The following is a 12,595-nucleotide window of genomic DNA, read 5'->3' as shown; positions in this document are numbered from 1 at the left end:
ACTTGGTGAGACCCCTGGAAGAATCTGCTGTTTGAGCAGATTAAACAAAAAGAATATGCCTATACGACCAGCAAAAAACCAAAAAACCAAAAACCCAAAACCCTAGTGATTACTTCATTTTAGCATCTCTGGTTCCAGAGTGTTCAGTGTCATAATGATGGTTCCTGATTCAAGAGAGAAGGTACATCCTGCCATGGCCCTCACAAAGGGAGGACAATAGGATTTTGCACTTGGCTTCTCCAGAACCCCTGCTATGAGATAGCCTTTGATTATGATGCATATTCTTACTTGAATGCTATAGCTGTATTGTATCCATTTCCTGCAATAAACTGTAGACTTGTAAGCATTGTTATTTTGGGTCCTGTAAGTCTTCTTGATTGAGCAATTAAAACTTGTATGACTTATACCATTAGTGAGAAGGCCCAATGTGGGTGGGGCTAATGGAAAAGAAACTGATTTTGTGTTTACATGCTGTCTGTATAGACCCATAAGTGCTTCACATGGAAGGTAGGGTCTGGAGAAATTAATACTTATTTTTAAAGGAAGATAGAGGAGATAGAAGGGTGCAATAGGTCAGAAATAGCTTGGACAAAGGCATGACACATTCCAGGAAATATTCAATGTGAGTAGGATAAAATCTGGAGCTCAAATCTGAGCTCAATCCTAGAGATACAGTGCTGGGAATCACTAGCTGGGAGTGATTAATATTGTCCAAAGGGAGACTGTGGTATGAGATAACAGCTGAAAACTAAGTCTCACTGATGATCTGTATTGGTAGAGAAATTCCAACGAAAATAAAGTTTCAGAAACGAAGGAAAGAGCTAGGTCATCAAAATGTTGAATCTAGTAGCGATTTCAAGAAGAATGGGTATGGTGAAGAGATTTTTGAATTTTTTAAACAAGAAGGTTGAAGAAAAGTTTCAATTCAGAAGGAAATGGAAGAGAAATTTGGTGGTGAAAGGAAATGAGAGAGATGAGGTTAGAGCTTGAAAAGGAAGAGGGTTGGTGGAAAATTTGTTTACAGTTGGTTGAAGGTTGAAGCATTAAAAGCTAGCAAGAGTTTACTTGCATTCAAATTCTGTCTACTTAATAACAAACAACTATTTTTAGAAGGTCATTAGTGTTGCTTGGGACATAAAAAGGAAAGAAAAGCAATTAATATTTATCAAATGCCTAGAGAGAGAGAGCTACTTTCCAATTTCTTCTTTTGCTTTCATTTCAACTTTTTTTCTTGTGACATGAGGCTTCCCACTCAAGTCTTCTTGTTTTAATTCTAGTGGATCAGTTTACTCTGTTTCATAATTAATAATTTCTGTTATTCCAACATGTAATACTATAAGTGCTAGCTATTGTTTGGAGCAAGAAAAAAATCAGGTATAAAATAAATGAATTCCTGTTATGTTAGCAAATGTATTGTTTAGGATATTAATTTTATATTTGGAAATGAATCTGATCACTGATATAAAATTCAGAACTATCAATTTCAAACATAGGTGTGAAACAAAAAATTGCCCATTTAAATCTATTTAGCTCAGATAGCAATAATTTAGAAATAACCAAAAAATATAAATCAAACTATGATTTTTTTTAGGACAAGGAAAATAAGAAGAACAAGAACAAAGCAAATCTAAGTGGTATATCAATGGGTATAATGAGTAGCTAAGGAAGGCTGTAAAAATTAACAGTACGTCAGTCAATCACAGACTCTGGGAGACAGAACAGCCCTCAAGAGGTCATTTAATCTAGTTCTTTGCCTTAGAGAAATAGGATATCTCAGCCTCTTTAAATTCTGGCCCTTTGGCTACTCTTAAATACCTCAAAATGGATTACTTAGTTTTTCAGGTCAATAATAATTTATTGAGTTCCTACTATGTGGCAAAGACTAAGACATAAGCAGGATGTCTTAGATCTGTCCCCTTACCTGAAAGATTTTATAATCAAGTGAGAAGACAAACACATAGATGTATAGTTACAAGTCCTATAATGTTAATATCTTGGTCAAGTATGCAAAAAGTTCTGGGGTAAAAAAAAAAAAAGTGATTTCTTTCAGTGTCATTTAAGCCTGTTACTTCTTATTCTGGGTTCTACATAAAAAAATGTGAAAAAATTTTGTCAATGGCAAGAAGGGAGAGAATATAGGTGTGTCTGTTATGCCCCTAAATGTCCATTTGGGTATTTAAAAGACTTCTAGGAAAAAAAGAAAAATAGACCTAAAGGAAGAAGGATGATAAAAAACAAAGGTAAGTAGGTGAGAAAGAGAATGGCTGACCTGAAAAAGAAAGATCTTCTTGTTTTTTGTTTTCTGTTTGTTTTTTGTATTTCTTTATTAAAGCATAACACAAAAAAAAAAAAAAAAAAAAAAAAAAAAAAAAGCATAACACGAATACAGAAGAGTGCCCAAATCAGATCTATGAACTTTTACAAAGTAAACACACTCTTGTAACAACCACCTGGAACATGAAACAGAACATTCCCAGCACTTTAGAGGCTTTCTTTGTTCTTCCTTCTAGTTATTAGGCAACCTCAAATGTAACCAGTATTTGACTTCTATCTCCAAAGATAAGTTTTGTCTTTTTTTTTAATTGGAGTAAAATTGCTATACAATGTTGTGTTAGTTTCTGTTGTACAATGAAGTGAATCAGCTATATGTATACCTACGTCTCCTCCCTCTTGGGTCTCCTTTCCACCGCCCCCATCCCACCCATCTAGGTCGTCACAGAGCACCAAGCTGAGCTCCCTGTGCTATACAGCAAGTTCCCACTAGCTATCTATTTTACACATGGTAGTGTATTTATGTCAAACCTAATCTCCCAATTCGTCCCACCATCTCTGTCTCCCCCGAGTCCACGTCTGTTCTCTACATCAACGTCTCTGTTCTTGCCCTACCAATAGGTTCACCTGTACCATTTTTCTAGATTCCACATATATGTGTTAATATACGATATTTGTTTTTCTCTTTCTGGCTTACTTCACACTGTATGACAGACTCTAGGTCCATCCACATCTCTACAAATGACCCATTTTCACTCCTTTTATAGCCCAGTAATATTCCATTGTATATATGTACCACATATTCTTTATCCATTCATCTGTCATTGGACATTTATGTTGTTTCCATGTCCTGGCTATTGTAAATAGTGTTGCAATGAACACTGGGGTACTTGTGTCCTTTTGAATTATGGTTTTCTCAGGGTATATGCCCAGTAGAGGGATTGCTGGGTCATATGGTAGCTCTATTTTTAGTTTTTCAAGAAACCTCCATACTGTTCTCCATAGTGTCTGTATCAATTTACATTCCCACCAACAGTGCAAGAGTGTTCCCTTTTCTCCACACCCTCTCCAGCATTTATTGTTTGTAGATTTTTTGATGATGGCCATTCTGACCGGTGTGAGGTGATACCTCATTGTAGTTTTGATTTGCATTTCTCTAATAAATAGTGATGTTGAGCATCTTTTCATGTGCCTCATGGCCATGTGTATGCCTTCTTTAATGAAATGTCTATTTAGGTCTTCCACCTATTTTTTAATTGGGTTGTTTGTTTTTCTGATACTGAGCTCCATGAGCTGTTTGTATATTTTGGAGATTAATCCTTTGTCCATTGCTTCATTTGAAAATATTTTCTCCCATTCAGAGGGTTGCCTTTTCATCTTGTTTATGGTTTCCTTTGCTGTGCAAAAGCTTTTAAGTTTAATTAGGTCCCATTTGTTTATTTTTGTTTTTATTTTCATTATTCTAGGAGGTGGGTCAAAAAAGACCTTGCTGTGGTTTATGTCAAAGAATGTTTTTCCTACATTTTCCTCTAAGAGTTTTATAGTGTCTGGTCTTACATTTAGGTCTTTAATCCATTTAGATTTTATTTTTGTGTATGGTGTTAGGTAGTGTTCCAATTTCATTCTTTTACATGTAGCTGTCCAGTTTTCCCAGCACCACTTATTGAAGAGGCTATCTTTTCTCCATTGTATGTTCTTGCCTCCTTTGTCATAAATTAGGTGACCATATGTGCCTGCCTTTATCTCTGGGATTTCTATCCTGTACAATTGATCTATATTTCTGTTTTTGCACCATTACCATACTGTCTTGATTATTGTACCATACATAGAAAATCCTAAAGATGTCACCAGAAAACTACTAGAACTAATCAATGAATTTGGTAAGGTGGCAGGATACAAAATTAATGCACAGAAATCTCTGGCATTCCTATATACTAACAATGAAAAATCAGAAAGAGAAATTAAGGAAAGAATCCCATTTACCATTGCAACAAAAAAGAATAAAATACCTAGGAATAAACCTACCTAAGGAGGCCAAAGACTTGTACTCAGAAAACTATAAAACACTGATGAAAAAATCAAAGATGACATAAACAGATAGAGAAATATACCATGTTCTTGGATTGGAAGAATCAATATTGTGAAAATGACTATACTACCCAAAGCAATCTACAGATTCAATGCAATACCTATCATACTACCAATGGCATTCTTCACAGAATTAGAACAAAAAATTTTACAGTTTGTATGGAAACACAAAAGACCCCGAATAGCCAAAGCAATCTTGAGAAAGAAAAACAGAGCTGGAGGAATCAGTCTCTCCAATTTCAAACTATACTACAAAGTTTTGTCTTTATATAGAGTGAGTCATGTATTTTTTTGTGTCTGACCCCTTTCATTTCATATTACATATATGATTATTCCATGTTGTTTTAACAATAGTTCATTGTTTTCATCGCTGTGTGGTAGTCTGTTGTATGAATATACTGCAAAATTTTTCTTAGTTGCTTTAGGTGTAAGGTTAGGTTGTTTATTTGAGATTTTTCTTGTTTCCTGAGGTAAGATTATATTGGTATAAACTTCCCTCTTAGAACAGCTTTTGTTGTGTCCCATAGGTTTTGTATCATCAAATTTCATTGTCATTTGCCTCTAGGTATTTTTTGATTTCCTCTTCGATTTCTTCAGTGATCCATTGGTTGCTTAGTAGCATATGGTTTAGCCTCCATGTGTTTGTGTTGTTTACAATTTTTTCCTGTATCGGATTTCTAATCTCATAGCATTGTGGTTGGAAAAGATGCTTGACATGATTTTAATTTTCTTAAATTTACAGAGGCTTGATTTTTGGCCCAAGATGTGATCTATCCTGGAGAATGTTCCATGTGCACTTGAGAAGAAAATATCTTCTGCTGCTTTCAGTTAGAATGCTCTATAGATATCAATTACATCTATCTGGTCTAATGTGTATTTTAAGGCTTGTTTTCTTATTAATTTTCTTTCTGAATGATGTGTCCATTGGTGTAAGTGGTGTGTTAAAGTCCCCCACTATTATTGTGTTACTGTCGATTTCCCCTTTTATGGCTGTTAGCATTTGCATTATATATTGAGGTGTTCCTATGTTTGGTGCACATATATTTACAATTGTTGTATCTTCTTGAATTGATCCCTTAATCACTTTGTAGTGTCCTTGTCTCTTGTAACAGTCTTTATTTTAAAGTCTATTTTGTCTGATATGTGTATTGCTACTCCAGTTGTTTTTGATTTCCATTTGCATGGAATAACTTTTTCCATCCCCTCACTTTCAGTCTGTATGTCTCCCCAGGTCTGAAGTGGGTCTCTTGTAGACAGCATATATATACATGGGTCTTGTTTTTGTATCCATTCAGTCAGTCTATGTCTTTTGGTTGGAGCATTTAATTTTAAGCTAATTATTGATATGTATGTTCCCATTGCAATTTTCTTAATTGTTTTGGGTTTGTTTTTGTAGGTCTTTTTTCTTTCCTTCCTCTTTTGTTCTCTTTTCTTGTGGTTTTCGTGTTTTGTTTGGGTTGCTTTTTCTTTTGTGTGTGTACCTATTGTAGTTTTTGGGTTTCCTGTTCCCATGAAGTTTTGATATAGCAGTCTATATATGTACAAGATTGTTTTAATTTGCTGGTCTCTTTCACACCTAGAGAAGTTCCTTTAGCATTTGTTGTAAGGCTGATTTGGTAGTACTGAACTCTCTTAGCTTTTGCTTATCTGTAAGTTTTTGATTTCTCTATCAAATCTGAATGAGACCCTTGCTGGGTAGAGTATTCTTGGTTGTAGTTTTTTCCCTTTTATCACCTGAAATATGTCACGCCACTCCCTTCTGGCTTGAGAGTTTCTGCTAAAAATCAGCTGATAACGTCATGGAGATTACATTGTATGGTATTTGTTGCTTTTCCCTTGTTGCTTTTAATATTTTTTCTTTGTCTTTAATTTTTGTCCATTTAATTAACATCTGTCTTAGTGTGTTCTTCCCTGGGTTCATCCTGTATGGGACTCTCTGAGCTTCCTGGACTTGAGTGAGTGTTTCCTTTCTTATGTTAGGAAAGTTTTTGGCTATAATATCGTCAAATATTTTCTCAGGCCTTTCTCTTTCTCTTTTCCTTCTGGGACCCCTATAATGCAAATGTTGGTGCATTTAATGTTGTCCCAGATGTCTCTGATAGCATCCTCATTTCTCTTCATTCTTTTTTCTTTATTCTGTTCTGTGGCAGTGATTTCTACCACTCTGTCTTCCAGCTTACTTATTTGTTCTTCTGCCTCATTTTTCTGGTATTTATTCCTTCTAGTATATTTTTCATTTCAGTTATTGTGTTGTTCATCTCTGTTTGTTCTTTAAATCTTCTATCTTCTTGTTGAATATTTCTTGTATCTTCTCAATCTATGCCTCCATTCTTTTTCTGAGATTTTGGATCATCTTTACTATCATTACTCTGAATTCTTTTTCAGGTAGATTGCCTATCTCCTCTTCTTTTAGTTGTCCTTGTGGGTTTTTATCTTGTTCCTTTGTTTGCAACATATTCTCTGTCATTTCATTTTGTCTAACTTTTTGTGCTTGTGGTCTCCTTTCCAGAAGCTGCAGGATTATAGTTCCTCTTGCTTTTGGTATCTCCCCCTCATGGATGAGGTTGATCCAGGGGCTTGTGCAGGTTTCCTGAAGGGAGGGACTGGTGCTTGTGTTCTCATGGGTGAAGTTGGGTCTTGTCCTTCTGATGGGCAGGGCCATTTCAAGCGGTGTGTTTTGAGGTGGTTGTGAGCTCAGTATGACTTTAGACAGTCTGTTTCTGATGGGCAGGGCTGTGTTCCTATCTTGGTGGTTGTTTGGCCTGAGGCTTTCTAGCACTGGAGCCTGCAGGTTGTTGGGTGGGGCTTCATCTTGGTGCCAAAATATAGACCTCTATTAGAGCTCACTCCAATCAACACTCCCTGGGGTTTCTGCTACCAGTGTCCTTTCCCCCATGGTGAGCTATAGTCAACCTTAGCCTCCCCATGTGCCCCTCCACAACACTTTGGTAGGTTTAGCCCAGATTCTTACAGAGGTACTGCTTTGTGCTGGGTCCCAGTACATATAAGACCTTGTGTGTACCCTCCAAGAGGGTAGTCTCTGTTTCCCCCAGCCCTGTGGAGCTCCTGCTCTCAAACTCCATTGGTTTCCAAGACTAAATGCTCTGGCGGTTCTTCCTTCTGATGCCAAACCCTCAGACTGCCTTGAAGGGCTATTTTTTATGTGGGAACGTCCTTGTGTAGCCTGCATGGGTTTAATATGTTTTGGTGTGAGGGCTGTTTTTAGTACAGATGTCTGCCACCTCTTTCCTCACTGTATGCTGGTCATTATCCCCTTGATAGGAGGTGTGACTGATGTTGTGGTGACCAGAGCCTGCAATGGATATTGAACAGAGTCTTCCCTTTGCTCTGTGATTGTCACTGCTCTGTCAGAGTGGGAATCTGCTCCCTAGTTGTTGGAATAGAGGTCCCCCAGGTCTGTTTCTTAGCTAAGTTTCTGATTTGCAGTGCAAAGTAGCAGGATTTGTGCACTCCCACTAAGAGGGAAGCCATTGAGTATTCCTTCTCTGGAGCTGTTCACCTTTTGGTGTGCTCTGTTGTGTCACCTTTCACCTGTTGTGAGAGCTCTCAGATTACACTCTTGTTGGCACTGCTCTTGGCTTCACCTTAACTAGGTATGCCGGCAATTGGCCCTGGTGTCTCTCAGATGTTTCACCAGGCCACACATGTAGATCCACTGAAGTCAGGTCCCAGGATTGCAGTAATCATAGATCTGGACCTGCTGTGTGTGCTATGGGGGCAGTTCAGACTCTGGCCTGGCCCAACCCCCATGTGTGTGTGCCCACAAAGTTTACAGCTGCTAAAGCTAGACCTGTCTTGGCTGCAGGAGCACTCGTTTTGTGTTCAGATGTTCTGTAGGTGCTGAGTTTACCAAGCTGGTCATGGGGGGTGTCAATTAGTGGTTTGCACAGCTGCGAGGAGAAATTTCATCTTTTCTTCCTTAGTTGCACAGCCCCTGGGGCTCAGCTGTGGTTTCAGCCCCACCTCTGTGTGTGGGTCACCCACAGGGATCTGCTCCCTAGGTTAACCTGTAGCACACGAGTCTGCCCAGTGAGGAGGGGGTGCGGAGGCAGTGACAGCTGGGGTCAAGATAGCACCTACCGCAGTGGGGACAGGTCATGCAGAAGAGCCGGTGGCCATGGGCATGAGAGGGCCAGCCCTGACAGGAGTCTTTACTAGTGCCCAGGGAGGCAGGGGCCAGTGAGTATGGAGAGAGGCTGCAGTGGCCACCCGACACTTGCACATCACTCAAAAATGGCCTTTCGTTTCTATGGCTGTCTTGACTTCCTCCACAAGCATTCCCAGTTGCAGATTTCCTCACTCCATCCCCTCAGGCTGTCTCCTCACAGCCAACAGTTGTCTTCTCCCTGGGTTTGTTCTCCAGACCCCAAGTTCCAGCCCCCAGCTCCTATCTGCACCAGCAGACACATGTCTTAGGCTGGGGCAGGCAAGAGTGTGTAACAAACCATCTGTGTAGGTCTCACTCTGTCCTGTTTGCCACAGACCAGTTGCTGCACTCTCCTCTGATAGCCCCCAAAGCTCCCCTTCTGTCCTGACTGATCTCCCTGCCAGTGAGGGGGCTTCCCCAGATGCAGGAACCTCTCCTCTCCTCCAGTTCTCCCCACCCCCAGGGGCACATGTCCCCTCTCACTTCCTTTCCTCTTCCTTTTCCCTTCTTCTTTCTTTTATCCTACCCAGTTACATGGAGATCTTTCTTGTCCTTTTAGGTGTCTGATGTCCTCTGCTAGTGTTCATCTGGTGCTCTGTGAGAACTGTTCCATTTGTAGATGATGTATTCTTGATGAGTTTGTGTGGAGAGGTGAGCTCCATGTCCTCTTACTCCTCTGCCATCTTGACTCCTCCAAGAAGTGTGATTTTAGATTTCAACTTTCCCCGCAATGTATTAACAGTTATCAAAAAGTGGTTGCCAGTCTTGTGAATGTGCTGGATGGATAAAGAAAGAATCTATGACCACTTCCTCTTTCAAACAAGCAGAGTGTAAACCAGGTTATGAGAAGCAGCAGGGTCAATGTGGTGTGGCCTGCTACAGAAATAGAGTATTCTCTTGAAGGAGATGGGGGAAGCTTCCAGAATGGCAGGTTGAACCGCCTTGTTACTCATGTGTAGTCCATGGACCAGCATCACCAGCATCTCCTGGGAGTTTCTTAGAATAGTGGAATCTCAGTGCCCACCTTAGGGCTAAAGAATCAGAAACTCTGTTCTCTATGTCTGTGACTCTGTTTCTGTTTTGCTATACACATTTGTTTTATTTCTTAGATTCCATATGTAAGGAATATTATACCAAATTCATCACTGTCAATAAAGCAAGTTAACTCACACATACACACACACACACACACACACACACACACACACACATGCACACACACACACACACACACACACAGAAATTCTGGGATTGGTGTCTAGGAATGTTTTTTTAAAGCCCTCTAGGTGATTCTATTGCACATTGAAGTTTGAGAAGCACTAGGTTAGAGGACACATGAGATAAAATCAGAATAGATAAAATAAAGCCAAGAGGTAAGAAAATAGTTTTCTTCCTTAAATATAGGTGTTCACATATTCAACAAAAAATTAGAGTGCTAATGGTTGAATTAGATTGATGGCTCTAAATATTTTCATCACAAAGAATCTATTTTGGTATTCTTATTAACCTATAAACCATGTCAGAGTAGGATTTCTCAACAGTGGCACTACTGATGTTTTGGCCCCGATAATTCTTTGTTGTGGGAGGCCTTCCTATCCATTGTAGGATGTTTGGTAGCATGGTTGACCTCTACCCGCTTGAGGTTAATATCATCCCTAGTTGTAACAACAAAAAAATGTCTCCAGATACTGTCAAAAGTCTCCTAGGAGGCAAAATCATCCCTGGTTGAGAATCACTGGTTCAAGGGAAAACAAAATCCAATCAAGGAACATCTATTAAGTAATAACATATTTCCTACTTTTATTAATACAGATATATGTAACTGATAACCAGAGCATGAAAAAACAAGGCCTCCCTCACTCCACAGCCATTATTTACACACACTTTAGAGTCAGAACATCTGGGTTCAAATCCTGGCTCTCTAAATATTTGACCATGGGTAAAGATAGCGATTCTTTAAAGTCACAGTTTTATCATCCACAAAACAAGTGTAATATATGTATTATTCAAAGATTAAATGTAATAAAGATGGAAAGTGCTCAGCACAAAACAACTAGAAATGTTCATTATATTATACAGCTTTATTGTAAAGATATAATTCCCATTATACTTGAAATACTAGAAATATTTAAGTACTCACATTGCTATCACCACAAAGTTCCAAGTGTCTGTGGACTCATTAATGGAGCACCAAAATAGATACTCTTTAAAACCTCTCTCAGGTTCAACATTCTCTGGTTCTATATACATCTGGTTCATCTATATCTAAGATCTGAGATTTTTTTGTTTAAAAATTCCTCTGTGCTCTCATGAAAACCATAAATGCTCTCATTAAAAAAGTGAAAATTTCTACATATACATATCATTTTCCAGGCTCAAGGTGTTTCTAGAGCCCTTGAAACTCATAAGTCTTAGTTTAAAACTCCCTGATAAGCATGTCAACAGGCTAGAATTTATTTACAGCCAGGGGCATGGGCAGGTAGGGTTGAGAATCTATGTGAAAGACAGAATTGAAGTTGACACAGGGAAAGTAAAAGATGTCACTCTTCTAACTCTGAAGTAGTAAAGCCTGGAATAAACCTTTTAGCACTAGTTTGGTGTGGCAATAAAGGAGAGTGACTGTGACAGAATCCTAATAGAACAGCAAGAAATAAAAAACAAGTCAAGAGGGACAACCAGGAGGAGGAAAGCCTTGCTTAGCTAAGGACAAGCAAAGATAAAAGTGGGTGGTAGTGGACATGGGACATGAAAATAAATTTTAAATGCATGTGGGGAGGTGATTAGCACTGATAATATACTACTGTAGGAGAGGTATTTTGCAAAATATTGTATAAACATATAAGCAATATGTACTACTTGCCATAGAGAGACAACCGCTCTTTAACCAGTTGTTAATGATGATGAGTGGAAGTGTTTAAAGAACTCTTTCAAAAGTAATAACAGATTCAGAAATGAGGGAAAAGTATATGAATTGGTGCTAGAGTTACAGTCCAAAAAGGGAGGGCTTCCTAACAGGTATCACAACCCAGTAAGTGAGCAGTATTAAAGTGATTGTAAAGATGGAGACTTGCCCATGGTCATGAACACCTCTGCTGACCTCTCTTATGACTTTTGAGCATCCTAAGCAAACTTTAACTATTATTTTCCCTAATAAGGTAAGAAAAGGTGAGATGGTACACAGAATGGATCAAGCGATGTTAAGTGTATTTTAAAAAGGAAATAAGAAAGATGTAAAGTTTAGAGATTCTATCATCACAAAAACTGGTTACTAGATATGTATAGATAGAAATTCTGATATAAAACTGAATTTAAAAGCAGGGGAGTTCTCTGGAAGTCTAATGGTTATGACTTGGCGCTTTCACTGCGTTGGCCCAGGTTCAATCCCTGGTCGGGGAATTAAATCCTGCAAGCTGAGGGGTGTGGCATAAAATAAAAGCCAATACCGTGGTATTAGATGTGCAGAACATAGCCAGCTAAATGGAGAAAGTGTGATCAAAGAGGAAAAATAATAAGCTGGTTAAATATATGAGTTTGGAATTAGACAGAAATTAATTCAAATTATTGTTTGGTGTGACTTTTGCAAGGTACTTAATTTTCTAAGCCTTATGTTTCTCATTCATAAAATGGTTAGAAGAATAGATATATCTAAGGACTGTCATGAACATAGGTAACTTACAAAAGATATGTACTGAAAATACCTGGCACATAGAAAATCCTTAATATGTGGTGGTTATTGTTTACTATATTCTAGGCACTTTTCATATATTTATTGGTTTAATCCTGACAACCATAATGTTGCTTAAGATTATGTTTATTAAGATTATGATGATATAAAGGATAATGGTTGAAATGTTAAAATCACTAATAATTTTTAACTTTAGTATTCCTAACAATTCTTAAGATAAAGTAACTTTTGGGGGGACATGGGGCATAATTCATCTGTTTTTGTATACCTCATCTCACAGAGTTCCTTGTACTCTGTGTGAATTTATGCCTATGTGTTATTTAAAGTGACATCTTATGAGAATCATAAGGAAAAACTTGGGCGATCACGTAATTCTGCTCCCC

Source organism: Balaenoptera ricei, chromosome 17 (assembly GCF_028023285.1).
Source record: "Balaenoptera ricei isolate mBalRic1 chromosome 17, mBalRic1.hap2, whole genome shotgun sequence".
NCBI classification, from domain to species: Eukaryota; Metazoa; Chordata; class Mammalia; order Artiodactyla; family Balaenopteridae; genus Balaenoptera; species Balaenoptera ricei.
This window is presented reverse-complemented; position numbering follows the sequence as displayed.